The following is a 13623-nucleotide window of genomic DNA, read 5'->3' as shown; positions in this document are numbered from 1 at the left end:
TCCTTCCTTCCTTCCTTCCTTCCTTCCTTCCTTCCTTCCTTCCTTCCTTCCTTCCTTCCTTTTCTTCTTTCTTTCTTTCTTTCTTTCTTTCTTTCTTTCTTTCTTTCTTTCTTTCTCCTCTCTCTCTCTCTCCCTCCCTCCCTCCCTCCTTCCCTCCTTTCCTCCTTCTTTTTTCTTTCTCTGAAAACCTGATTTCTAGAACCTCACAGACCCTGGAGCAGAGTGTTCTGGAGATTTAGAAGAGAGGTGGCTTATGTTAGATAAAACTGTTCATTTCTGTAATGTTCTCCAGTTTCATTGTGGAGACCGTGAATGCCTTTTGGTTCACCTGTTCTTTGGTATTTAGCTTTGTATTCTTTGATGCTAATGCCAAATGATGTCTTCATCTTTTAATTAAATTTTCTAGTTGTTTGCTGTTCTTGTATAGACTTGCATCTGACTGTGTATTTAGCCACACTGTCAATAGATCAATAATTTTGTGTTTATGCAATTGATTACATCATTTACAAATATAACCACTTTTTCTCCTCAGTTCTAGTCTTTTATGTTTCTCATCTCTTTCTATTGTGCTAGTTATGGCCTCTAACTCAATATTGAATGGAAATAGTAATGACCAGTATTCTTGTACCATTCCTGACTTTATTATTACTTTCCAAATTTTTACTGGTGTAAGAACACTTAACAAGAGATATACTCTTTGAAATTAATAAAAAAAAAATTAACGTTTATTTATTTATTTTTTTTATTTTTTATTTTTTATTTTTTTTAATTTTTTTTCAACGTTTTTATTTATTTTTGGGACAGAGAGAGACAGAGCATGAACGGGGGAGGGGCAGAGAGAGAGGGAGACACAGAATCGGAAACAGGCTCCAGGCTCCGAGCCATCAGCCCAGAGCCTGACTCGGGGCTGGAACTCACGGACCGCGAGATCGTGACCTGGCTGAAGTCGGACGCTTAACCGACTGTGCCACCCAGGCGCCCCAATGTTTATTTATTTTTGAGAGAGACATCAGGTGGGGGAAGGGCAGAGAGAGACTCACACACACAGAGTCCAAAGCAGACTCCAGGCTCTGAACTGTCAGTGCAGAGCCCGATGTGGGGCTTGAATCCATGAGCCATGAGATCATGACCTGAGCTGAAGTCGAAAGCTCAACTCACTGAGCCACCCAGGTGCTCCCACCCTCTGAAAATTTTAAATTGTATAGTAAAATATCTTTGTTTAAATATTTATTTATTATTTGGGAGAGTGCAAGTGGAAGAGGGGCAGAGAGAGCAGGACAGAGGATCTGAAGCAGGCTCTGCGCTGACAGGCTGACAGCAGTTAGCCAAAGTGGGGCTTGAACTCCCGAACCATGAGATCATGACCTGAGCTGAAGTCGGATGCTTAACCAACTGAGCCACCCAGGTGCTCCTGGTACAGTATCTTTAAATACAGGCACAGTGTTGTATAACAGATCTCTGTAACTTACTCATGTTGCCTAACCAAAACTTTTTGCCCGTTGATTAACACCTCCTGTTTTCCTATCCTCTTGGCCCTGAGTGACCACCATACTATTCCCTGATTCTATGAGTTTGACTATTTTAGATTCCTTGTATAAATGGAATCGTGCATTATTTGTCTTTCTGTGACAGGCTTATTTCATGTACCATAATGTCTTCAAAATTCATTCATATTGTTGCACATTGCACAGTTTCTTTCCTTCTGAAGGCTGAATAATATTCCATTATATGTATATATACTTTTTTTAATTAATTCACCCATCCATGGGCATCTACTTGCTTCCTTATCTTGGCTATTGAACATGAGAATGCTACCTATCTCTTCGAGATCCTTATTCCAATGATTTTTGATAAATACCCAGAAGTGGGATTGTTGGATCATAATGATAGTTCTATTCATATTCTTTACATTTTTTTTAACATTTATGTATTTTTGAGGACAGAAAGAGACAGAGCACAAGAAGGAGAGGAGCAGAGAGAAAGGGAGACACAGAATCCAAAGCAGGCTCCAGGCTCTGAGCTGTCAACCCAGAGCCCAATGCAGGGCTTGAACTCACAAACTGCGAGATCATGACCTGAGTCAAAGTCAGATGCTTAACCAAGTGCCCACCCAGGTGCCCCTAGTTCTATTTTTATTCTTTAAAGGCACCACCATACTGTTTTACATAGCAGCCATACAATTTTGCATTCCCACCGACAGTGTACAGGGTTTCCATTTCCCCATATCCTTCTCCACACTTGTTGTCTTTTGTTGTTTTGATAATAATCACCCTGATAGGCAGAAAGTGAAATCTCATTGTGGTTTTCATTTGCCTCTTTTTATTTGGTTATTAACATTGACCATCTTTACATATACATGTCAGTTATTTGTATGTCTTTTTTGGAGAAATGTCTCTCTAAATCTTTAGCCCATTCTCAAATTCTCAAAAATTTATTAGTGTATTTGTTGTTGAGCTCTCAGAGTTCCCTATATATTTTGGAAATACACCCCTTATCAGATAAACTGGTTTGGAAACATTTTGTCCCATTCTGTAGGTTGACTTTGTTGATTGTTTTCTTTGCAGAAGTATTTATTTTGATATAGTCTGATTTTTCTATTTTTGGTTCTTTGGGTATGTGTTTAGCATCATATCCATGAAATCATTACCAGGACCCATGTCCTGAAGCTTCCCCCAATGTTTCCCTCTCTCTGTTTTATAGTTTGAGGTCTTAAGTTTAAGTTTTTAATCCATTTTGAGTTTTTGTTTTGTTTTTGTTTTTGTTTTTAGTTTTTTGGTATTGTGTGAAATGGGACTCCATTTTAATTCCTTTGCTTCTGGCTATTTAGTTTTCCCAACTCCATTCACTCAAGAGACTGTCCTTTCCCCATTGTATATTTTTGGCTGCTTTTTTGTGAATGAATTTACCATATAACACAGGTTTACTTCTGAGCTGTTTATTCTGTTCCATTGATCTGTGTCTGTTTTTCTGCCAATACCATACTGTTTTGATTACTGTAGCTTTGTAATGATGGTTGAAGTCAGTCACTGTGATGCCTTCAGCTTTGATCTTCTTGTTCAAGACTGACTGGCCTATTCACAGTCCTTTGTGGTTCCATATAAGCTTCAGAATTGGTTTTTCTATTTATGTAAAATGTGCCATTGGGATTTTGATAAAGATTGCATTGAATCTGTAGATCACTTTGGGTAGTATGGACTTCTTAATAATAGTATGTCTGACAATTCATAGATACAAGATGATTTTCTATTTCTTTGTATCTTAATTTCTGTCATCATTGCTTTGTAGTTTTTGACATGTTGGTCTTCACCTCCTCAGTTAAAGTCATTCTTTTTGGTGCTCTTGTAAATAGGACTGTTTCCCTTATTTCCTTTATGGTAGTTCATTGTTTGTGTATAGAAATACAACCAGTTGTGTATATTGATTTTGTATCCTGAAAGTTTACTAAATTTGTTTGTTACTTATAATAGTTTTTTACAGAGTCTTTAGTTTTCTATATAAGATTATGTCATCTGCAAACAAGGGCAATATTACTTTTTCCTTTCTAATTTGGATGCCTTTTATTTATTTTTCTTATCTAGTTGGTCTGGCTGGATCTTCAATACTATATTGACTAGAAGTGGGGACACTGAGTATCCTTGCTTTGTGCTGGACTTAAAGGAAAGGCTTTCAGGTTTTCACTGTTGAGTATGATGTTAGCTGTGGACTTTGTATATATTGCCTTTATTATGCTGTGGTAATCCACTTCTGTTCCTAGTTTTTTGAAAGCTTTTATCATGAAAGGGTATTGAATTTGCCAAATGCCTCAATTTCGATGATTTATGTGATTTTTACCCTTTTTTCTAATATATGTGGTAAATCATATTAACTGACTTTCATATGTTGAAATCGTCATTACCTCTCAGGGATCATCCGCTTGGTCATGGTGTAAGATTTCTTGAATGTGCTGTTTAATTCAGTTTCCTAGTATTATGTTGAGAATTTATGCAACTATGTTTATCATAGATATTGTCCTGTAGTTTTCTTTTCCTGTGGTGTCTTTGCTGGGTTTTTGTATTATGGTAATAAAGTTCCTCAGAAATAAATCTGGAACCATTTTCTCCTTTTCACTTTTTTGGAGGAATTTGAGGATTGGGAATAATTTTTCTTTAAATGTTTGGTAGAATTCACTGGTGAGGCCATCTGGTCCTTGGCTTTTGTTTTGGGGGGGTTTAAATTATTCAGTCTCTTTACTAGTAATTTGTTCAGATTTCCAATTTCTAAATGATTCACTCTTGGTAGGTTATGTCTCTAGGAATTTATTCATTTATAGTTTGTTGGCACAAAATTGTTCATACTAATCTTTTATGATCCTTTGTATTATTGTGGCATCAGTTGAATGTCTCCTCTTTCATTCATAATTAATTTTATTATTTGAGTCCTCTCTTTTTTTTTCTTGGTAAGTATAGCTAAAGGTTTGTCTAGTTGGGTATGTTTTAAAAAAAAAAACCAGCACTGATTTCAATAATGTTTTCTATTATCTTTTTTGTCTCCATTTCATTTATTGGTAGTTTGATCTTTATTATTTCTTTCCTTTTACTAATTTTGGATTTCATTTGTTCTTTTTCTAATTCCTTGGGATGTACAATTAGGTTGTTTATTTCAGCCTTATCTTTTTTTCTTAAGGTAGGCATTTATTGCTATGAACTTGACTTATAGAACTACTTTTGCTGCATCCCCTAAGTTTCAGTATGTTGTATTTGCATTTTAATTTATCTGAAAATATTTTTGATTTCTCTTTTGATTTATTCTTTCACTCATTGGTTGTTCAGTATCATGTTATTTAATTTCCACATGTTTGTGACTTTTCTTCTTATAATTGATTTTGTACCTTTGTGCTATGACAAGGAGATGAGCATCTTCCCCTGTGCCCTCCAAACTGAGCCCTGAGTGGGTAGCCATGGTGAGTGCTTGCACACCTATTAAAACCTGCTACTTTTTTGCTAGACGTGGGGTTTTATGGAAACAAGCTTCATTGGCTTTCAAGAGCTAGGGATTTTAGAGGCCTTTGCCTTGGATGAGAGTCTTTGATGTTGAAGTATTAAATTTGAGGTCAAACCCTTTGCTTCTCAGACAGAAGCTCAGAGTTGAGAGTTACTTCCTGATTGTATGGCATAGTGCCAAGAGTTGAGTTTATGGTGCACTCTGTCTCAGCTTTTCAAAACTGTTTCCCTGTGGATATTTTCTTATTTGCCTGTTGTGTGGGAACCTTTCAGCTACTTTCTGGATTTTTTTTCAGAAGAAGTTGCTTGGTGTGTCAGTGGTTGGAGAGGAGTTCAGGAGCCTTCGGAGTCACCATCTTGGTTGACCTACACTTGTATTTTAAATTGTTACATTCTTTTGATAAATTGAGGCCCTTTTCATCATGTAATGATCATCTCCATTCTTAATAGAACTGTTTATCTTAAAAGGTCCTTTATCTGACATTAAGATAGCTATTCTAGTTTTATTTTCATTAATATTTCTGAGATAAGTCATGTTCTACCATTTTCTCCCTATACTTCCATGTCCTTATGTTTTCAGTAAGTTATAAGCATACACCTATAACTCCTTAACACTTAATTTTCTAAGTTAGTATATTTATATAGATTGTCATTATTGATATGCTTGGGCCTATTTTTACTAACTTTACCAATTTATTAGTTGGTTCTTTCTTTGTTTCTTTTTAATTCTTTATTACTTTTATGATTTGAGTTGATATTTATACTGCTCTCCCAGTAAGACAAGAACTTAGTACTTTGTCTACCAATGGATTTTCTACCCCTAAACCCAGATCATTGCCACTCCCCATCCCGAAGCCTTCTACATACACATATGTAAACACTAGTTCAAACTAGTTCCACATAATTCTGGGGATTTCACAGTTCTCTGAATTTTCACACTGCACTTCTTTCAGGGTTGATTTTGGCCAAGGGATCCAAGCTAGTTTTCCTAGATTTATATCTTATCAGAACTGGAGCCTGATTTTTTAGAGTTGCTATTTATTCTATAGCTATTTCCAACTATAATTTGCATACTTTTCTATAGTTGGTTTTTGAGACTACTAATGTCACCGTTATGTAGATTCGGAATTACTAACAGTATACTTTGTGTTTTGCTTACCTGAAACACTTCGGATAAAGGGTACAAGTGCTCTAATTATTTCTTTGTGGGGGTAGGAATTGTTTGTTAAAGTTTAACATAAACTTTTTTTCAAGGCTAAAGTTAAAAATTTAAATTTAAATTTAAAATTTAAATTTAAAATTTCTCATAATTTGTTTTTAATGACTGATGTTTATTTTAAATGTTGGAGAGATAGGCCAATTTGGACATAGTCATTCCTCCTCCACTTAATGGTATTTGGAGAAATATTCATGGCTACTCAAAACCATTCGTGTAGTTTATGTTATTTATTTATTTATTATTATTTTTTTAATGTTTGTTTATTTTTGAAAGGAGAGAGACAGAGAGCAAATGGGGGGAGGAGGGACAGAGAGGGAGGGAGACACAGAATTTGAAGCAGGCTCCAGGCTCCAAGCTCCATGTCAGCACGGACCCCAACATGGGACTTGAACCTACAAACCTCGAGATCATGGCCTGAGCCAAAGTCGGACGCTCAACCGACTGAGCCATTCAGGCACCCCAAGACCATTGGTGCAGTTTAGATGCACAACCCTTCTTAGGTCGGTGTTGTCTTCAAGTTCTGTAACACATTTCATAGTTGGTGACATGGGCTTTTTCAACAGTATTTATTTGTTGTCATCCATTACCATGTTGAATTTTCCATTTTTCATTATCTGATACTTGACCTTATGGTCCTGAAATAGTGTCTCTTCTTCAAGAGACTTCTCAGAAGTGAATGCATTTTTACACCTCATCTTACAGCTGATATTTCAAGCCAGATTTTCTCGTTTGGCCATTTGTTAAACAAATATTGCTGCCATAGAGATTAGGTTGCCCTAAAGGTGTTTGGATTACACAATTCTTAAAATTTTTACAGTCAGAAAATATTTATCAAGACTGTGATATGTCTCAGACTTTGCCCTGCTAGTGGAAGATTTAATGATAAATAAATCTATTCCTGCCTTTGAAAATGACAAACTTAGGGAATAGAGTTAATACCATGTAAGATTCAGGCAATTTATTAATTTACTACACAGGATTAAGAAATTTGAAGTCTAGGGGCGCCTGGGTGGCGCAGTCGGTTGAGCCTCCGACTTCAGCCAGGTCACGATCTCGCGGTCCGTGAGTTCGAGCCCCGCGTCGGGCTCTGGGCTGGTGGCTCGGAGCCTGGAGCCTGTTTCCGATTCTGTGTCTCCCTCTCTCTCTGCCCCTCCCTCGTTCATGCTCTGTCTCTCTCTGTCCCAAAAATAAATAAACGTTGAAAAAAAATTAAAAAAAAGAAATTTGAAGTCTATAAGATCCTCATATTGTCTCTCCCTGTAGCCACATGAATATAATCAGCAGGTAGCTGGTGTGCATGGATTAACCAAGAGGACGTTTCGTATATATTAACTCTAAGCCAATGGATATGGATTACAATCCTATTATTGTTATTTTCTGTCTTTCCATTTTTTATTTAAAATAGGGATGTGAGAATGATCACTTTCAATATATATCTTGATTAATCTTCTCAAATAGAGTTCACTTTTCTTTAGACAGCAGGTCAGGTGATAATCCAGTTTCACTGGCTTTGGGGTCATTCTGCTTCATTAGATAAATTTGTGTTTGAATTTGTTTTGATCTTTTTGTTAACAGTTGGTCTTAAATGGTAATGGTAACTTTCAAGAGGCCACTCTCATTTCTGTTTTCCAGGGTTTTTTTTTTCAGGGGACATCACCTTACTATAGATAAAAAGTACAGATGATAAATTTTAATATTTTCTATATTATTTCAAAAGTGCTTGTAATTTTATGCTTGATTCATAATAAATGTCTCTCAACTGGAGTTGTAATTTAAATTATTTTGAATTACTTTGGTATTTACAATTTATTTTTGTCTTTGAATTTTTGATAAGCTAATAGAATGCTCTCTGTAATGAGTTCTGGGTGTGCTGGTTTCCCGATAAGGTGTTTGCAAATGTGACGCATCTATATATGGATTAAAATTTTCAATTTATTCCTTTCCATACGTTAATTCCAGAAACTAAATATGTAGGATATCTGGTATTGCCAGGCACTTGTTTGTAGGCCTGATGTAGTCTAATTAGTTCTGTGAATATTCTGGCTAGTATTAAAATATGGAAATATTATAATATAGCCATAACATGCTACTACTGACATACTGTTTTTAGTTAGGTTAAGAATATATATGGGGCGCCTGGGTGGCTCAGTCGGTTGAGTGTCCGACTCTTGGTTTTGGCTCAGGTCATGGACTCATGGACCATGACATTGAGCTGGGGATGGGGCTCTGTGCTGACAGCGTGGAGTCTGCTTGGGATTCCCTCTCTCCCTTTCTCTCTGTCCCTCCCTCTCTCTCTTTCTCTCTCAAAATAAATAAATAAACAAACTTTAAAAAAAAAAGTATATATGAACACCTTTGGTTTAGAGCAAATGATGTTTTACTTTATTCTGCTGAAATTAGGGGCTGAACTGTTAAGGAAGACCCTTTGTCAGAGCATCAGATTTCGTGGTACAGTCAGAGGCTTTTGCCCTATGACTGGGTGAAAAACCTCATTTATTAACTGAAACAAAATCCTCATGAACACTTGAAAACAGATACAGTAGAACCAAAATCTGTCAGGATTTGATGGCTAAGCTCATGAAAAAGTAACCTGTGGATAAAAGTTTCTTTCTTCCTTCCTTCCTTTCTTTTTTCTTTCTTTCTTTCTTTCTTTCTTTCTTTCTTTCTTTCTTTCTGTCTTTTTTCTTTTTCAAAAAATGGACTTATAGTGTGCATCTTACTTCAGTAGTGGCTCATAAAAGGAAAACTAGTTTTTCTGTGCTTGAGTGAAATGGGAAAAAGCAAGTTAGGGAATTCTGTTTAATAGAAACTTTATGAGGAATGAAACTGAGATTGGTGGCCCTCATTTGCACACCTTCCACAGAATTTACAGTGAAGAGAAACAAAGTAGAACAAAAGAAAGCATTCGAGGTCCATTCAGACAAGTCAGGATGCTGAGGAAACACAACCATCTGGACCACGCTAGGAAGCTGGGTGGAACTCGGCCTCTTCTGCCAAGCGCTAACATGACCTTGACTTGCAGAGCCTGTGTCTCCTCCTGCCATCTCTACTGATGGTTGATAGATACACCATGTTGTTTAAATTCAGTTTGACCATAATCTCTTGGTGAAAATTTGCAATTAGAACAGAGATGATCCCTTGAGGTGCACCGATGGCAGGGGAGAAAGCCTATCACGAATTCCAGAGCTGTTTTTCAACCCCCAGTGTTGAGGGTGGAGTCTCTTCTGAAGTTGCCTCTTGAAAGATCAAAATAAGTGAGACTTGAAGTAGTGAATGTCTTCCCTGTTTGCCGTCATCTGCTTTATGTACAAATATCTATATTGACACTGACAGGATTATTTGGAGAGACATGTTGTATGTGTGTGTTAGTGAAAATAAAATTGGGAAATAGAGAAAGAGCTTCAATGTTTAGCTTTTGATAAATACCTGCTTGTTTTCAAGATGTACGTAACATATATCCTGTTAAAATGCTAGACATTTGTGTGTTTAGGGTTTACCAAAGACATTTGTATATGGAAGCCTTGCCCTGTGAAAAGAATCTGTAAGAGCCTTAGATCAAACAGTCCCTTCATGGCTTTGAACCTCAGTTTTCTTGCCTCAGCCAATTCTTTTCCTAGATTAAGTCTCCAGGAGGAACTGACATGTTCTAAGTGAAGTGTATCACTTCTGTCTATAAGCTTGTCTTTCATCGAATATGTCTTCTGCAAGCCTGAGAAGGCCCCCATCCCGTCTTGCACACACGTAGTTCTTTCTCCATCTTCCAGTTCTCTTGCCAGCTTCTCTCACACCGCCAGACTTTAAGCTCAAGCATCACATGGGAAAGCTAGCCAAACCCTCAAAACTCCATTTATTGTGGGGAAATCAGAGGACACAAAACCCGTGAGAAAATCTCATTGCAAAGATGAGCCCCGCCTATTTGAGATGTTTCCAATTTCAGGAAGTACTGAGGTTGGATGAGGATGATGAAGACCATACAGCCCAGCCTCAGAAATTGGTGAATGTCCTGGAAAAATATAGAGGCATCCAAGCATATATTGGTTCTGGAGATCAAGTGACTTCAGTGATGGGTAACACAGGAGACAGGGGCTGTGAGGTGACTGACCTGATGCACATGAAAGTATATCACACTGGAAATAGGGACAAGATGTGGCTTTGGCCAGAGAAGAGGGTGGGCTTGAGATTGTGGAGGGCTTGTGCAGACTGGGAACTGAACGAGTTCCTCCTCATATCTGAAAGCTCCCAACACTGCCTACAGAATTGCACACTGATGAAAACACACCTTTGTGATCACTTTAGGATGTGGCTGCCCAGTCTTGGCTGCTTCTGTGTGAGGGTGCAGATATCGCTGGCTGATAGGTATCATGGAACAGGGATTAGGGAGATGCTGGAAAATTTCAGAGGGATATCATTCTAGGATGTGCAATGGATGTGAAACTGTCCACTTGCTAGGTTCTTTTATTCATGTATGGTGATAGGCCCTTTGGACCTACTCTAAAACCTAATGGGTAGAGTTGCTAGGTATAACATTTTTTAAAGTGTATTTATTTATTTGAGAGAGAGAGCATGCACAAGTGGGGAGAGGACAGAGAGAGAGGGAGAGAGAAAATCTCAAGCAACTTCCACACCATGACACAGAGCCTGATGTGGGGCTCGAACTCACAAACTGTGAGATCATGACCTGAGCTGAAAACAAGAGTTGACACTAAACCAATTGAGCCACCCAGGTGCCCCTCAGTTACAACATTTTAACTTTGATCATAAGGTGGTTCCATTTTATGTATGTATGTATGTATGTATGTATGTATGTATCATCTATCAAAAGAACATAGCTACACCTTTATTTATTTACTTTTAAGTAAGTTTAAATCCTTGAGGGATACAGCATCACATGGATTCCATGGCCAATGGCTTTTACAGGAAGAATACTTTGGAATTTGGCATGAACCATGAGTTACTTTCCCCAGGATTATTCTGGTTTTGTTCAGCTTGCCACCAGGAGTCACTGTGTTGTTCTTTGCTTTGTATACATAAGCACTTCTCTTGCCTTGATAGATTTCAATTTCACCTTGAGCATAAACACATTCAGTTTTGAGAATAGCTGTGTACTCCCTCTGATTCCAGGGACCCCACTTATAGCCCGCAAAAATGGCCTTAGACTGTAACCTTCTAGCGATATTTGTTGTTTTAGGAGTCCTATTCCCAGCAGCCCTCCCCAGGCTCCAAGATGGCAAAAGAGCTCTTTGTATCTATTTTCAAAGGCTTTGTTGTAGTTCTGTATTTTTAATACTGAATGTAAAGGTATATTCTTCCATAAAAGCTGGCTGACATGTTTGTTGAATCAACTTTTTTTTTTTTTTTGCATTCTCATGAATTCTCAATGAATGTTCTATAACCAGATATACTGTCTAGTTTTCTGTCTAATTTTTCTCTCTCTCCCATTGTGGAAAATGAACCAAGGTGATGTGATAAATTATTTTTTTTTCTACAAATAATCACTTGGAGCTCCTGATGTGAAACAAAAGACCTTCTATAAAAACATTCTCTTTCTTTGAGAAAAGGGCAGCATCTGCTGTGGGGTGACAAGAAAGGGTTTTTCGTCTTCTAGCCAAGGAGTTTCCTGTGCTGATAGATGATTACACCAGCTCCCTGGGACTCTGCTCAGCCTTTCAAATGCAATTCCTCCCTTTGCCCTTCTAGTGTAGTGTATTGAGGGTAGAGTGAATAAGTGAAACACTGTATGTATCTAACCAGTCAGCATGGTGGGTGCCCGAGGGCTTCTCTTACTCCCCACATATCCCACTACAAGCATATGTGACCCTCCTCAAAGACATTCCCATCTTTTTTGGTAAAATGACTTGCAAGCCCTTTAAGTTGTGATTTCCTATTTCATATATTTTCTGTCTTCCTGTTTTCAGAGATTCCTCAACATTTCTCAGTTCCTCTGACACTTCTTGATCTGGGTAAGGGGCTGGTAAAGAGTTCATTTGTATGTAATTTAATATTATCTCTAGAGAGGCTGATGAGAGAGAGAAAGGTGGGTGTGCTCAGGTCATTACTTTACTCCTAGCTTGTAGATAAGATGAACTGTGTTTTTCTAGATGGAAATTGTTTTTCATTGAAATGGGTTTCTGTTTCCAGTAATGTCATAGTGCTCTCATATTTACATTTGCTGTTGTTATTTTATTTTGTCTATCTTTGACCTCTTTCTCCAGTCCGATTGGAAGGAGAATTACCCACATTATTTTCACTTGTCGAAGGAAGAGGAAGTCTAGTAAAGAAACAGAACTGAAAGAGAGACCAAATGGCCCTTCGTCTTCTGAGTCATTTCTATTCTGTTTATTTCTCCATTTGCTCAATTTCTTTGAGTACACATGAGGCTGAACTCGCATGTCATCAGGTAAGCAGCCACCGAAAAATAGATGGCATTTTCATTTTGGGTCAGCAGAAGTACATATTCTAGATCAGCCATCAATCTGGAGTCAAATAGTATGGTGTTTTGTTAGGGTTGATTTAGTGGTCTTCAAATCAAAATAACCTTTTGCATATTGAAAGTGCATTATTGCATAATTCATTCTATGCAATAATCTCATTAAGTTTTTTTTTTTTTTTTTTTTTACATTCTTACCAACTGACCTTATTTGTCCAGGACTTAATTTTCTGTGTCCCACAAGCCCCTCAGTGTATCCAGTGGTAACTGCCACTTTTAATTTACCTGAGACTTAGCTACTTTTATTTTAGTCTTGGACAAGTTCTGTGAAAATGTCTTGTCTGTAATCCATTTCCTTAATGTATATCAGGTAGTAATAGAGAAAAAGGGTTAGAGTTATAGAAGCACAAGGCTGAATTATCCATTAGTTTGGGAATTCAAATTCTCTACTTTTGTTGTTGTTGTTGTTGTTGTTGTTATATATTAGATTGTAGGAGGTGAAATAGATGGACAATAAAATCTTTGTTTTTGTGGTTCTGAAGAAATAATACTGACAGATTGTGAGATAGTAAAATTGCTGCAAGCTATCACTTCAGAATTTGTCTTTTTTCTCAAAATTTGAAAGTTTTTTATTTTGGCCTGTTGTTTCTTTCTCTGTTTTTTGGTGTTAGAGAACACAGCACCAGGCTGTGTGCATAATTTTCAGATGTGTGCTTTTCTGTAAGATTATCTATTCATTGCTTTATCATCTTTACTCGTGGGCTTGAAATTTTTCAACTACATTGAAATGGTGTTACACTTTTTGATTTGCCAGTTGCCAAACATTTTTTATTTTGATGCCTTATTTTCTTAACGCCCCCCCCCTTCTAACCCTTCAGACTATCAAAAGTATCTCTCCCATCCCTGTATCATAGTTACTATTTGTTTAATGCTTACAGTGAGCCACACAGTGTGTCACTAGCTTTATGTACTTAATCTCCTGTAATCATTTGTGCATG

The 13623-nt window shown here is 37.3% G+C and overlaps 1 long non-coding RNA gene across 17 annotated transcripts in view; it reads left to right on the top strand.

The window, feature by feature from the left end:
- The window catches only part of LOC121010570 (uncharacterized), a 66367-nt gene that overhangs the window by 3875 nt on the left and 48869 nt on the right, over positions 1–13623 (top strand). For 15 of the 17 annotated variants that reach the window (XR_005781247.1, XR_005781254.1, XR_005781248.1 and 12 more), the window contains one exon: positions 12411–12595. The exons of the other annotated variants lie outside the window; for them this stretch is intronic. This is a non-coding gene — a long non-coding RNA (uncharacterized LOC121010570). The remainder of the gene's footprint in view (positions 1–12410; positions 12596–13623) is intronic. 17 annotated transcript variants of the gene reach the window in all.

The sequence above is a fragment of the Herpailurus yagouaroundi genome, unplaced genomic scaffold, assembly GCF_014898765.1.
Source record: "Herpailurus yagouaroundi ecotype Mexico unplaced genomic scaffold, PumYag 192, whole genome shotgun sequence".
Taxonomy (NCBI): domain Eukaryota; kingdom Metazoa; phylum Chordata; class Mammalia; order Carnivora; family Felidae; genus Herpailurus; species Herpailurus yagouaroundi.
The sequence above is the reverse complement of the archived record's forward strand: the minus strand, read 5'-3'. Positions and strand labels throughout refer to the sequence as shown.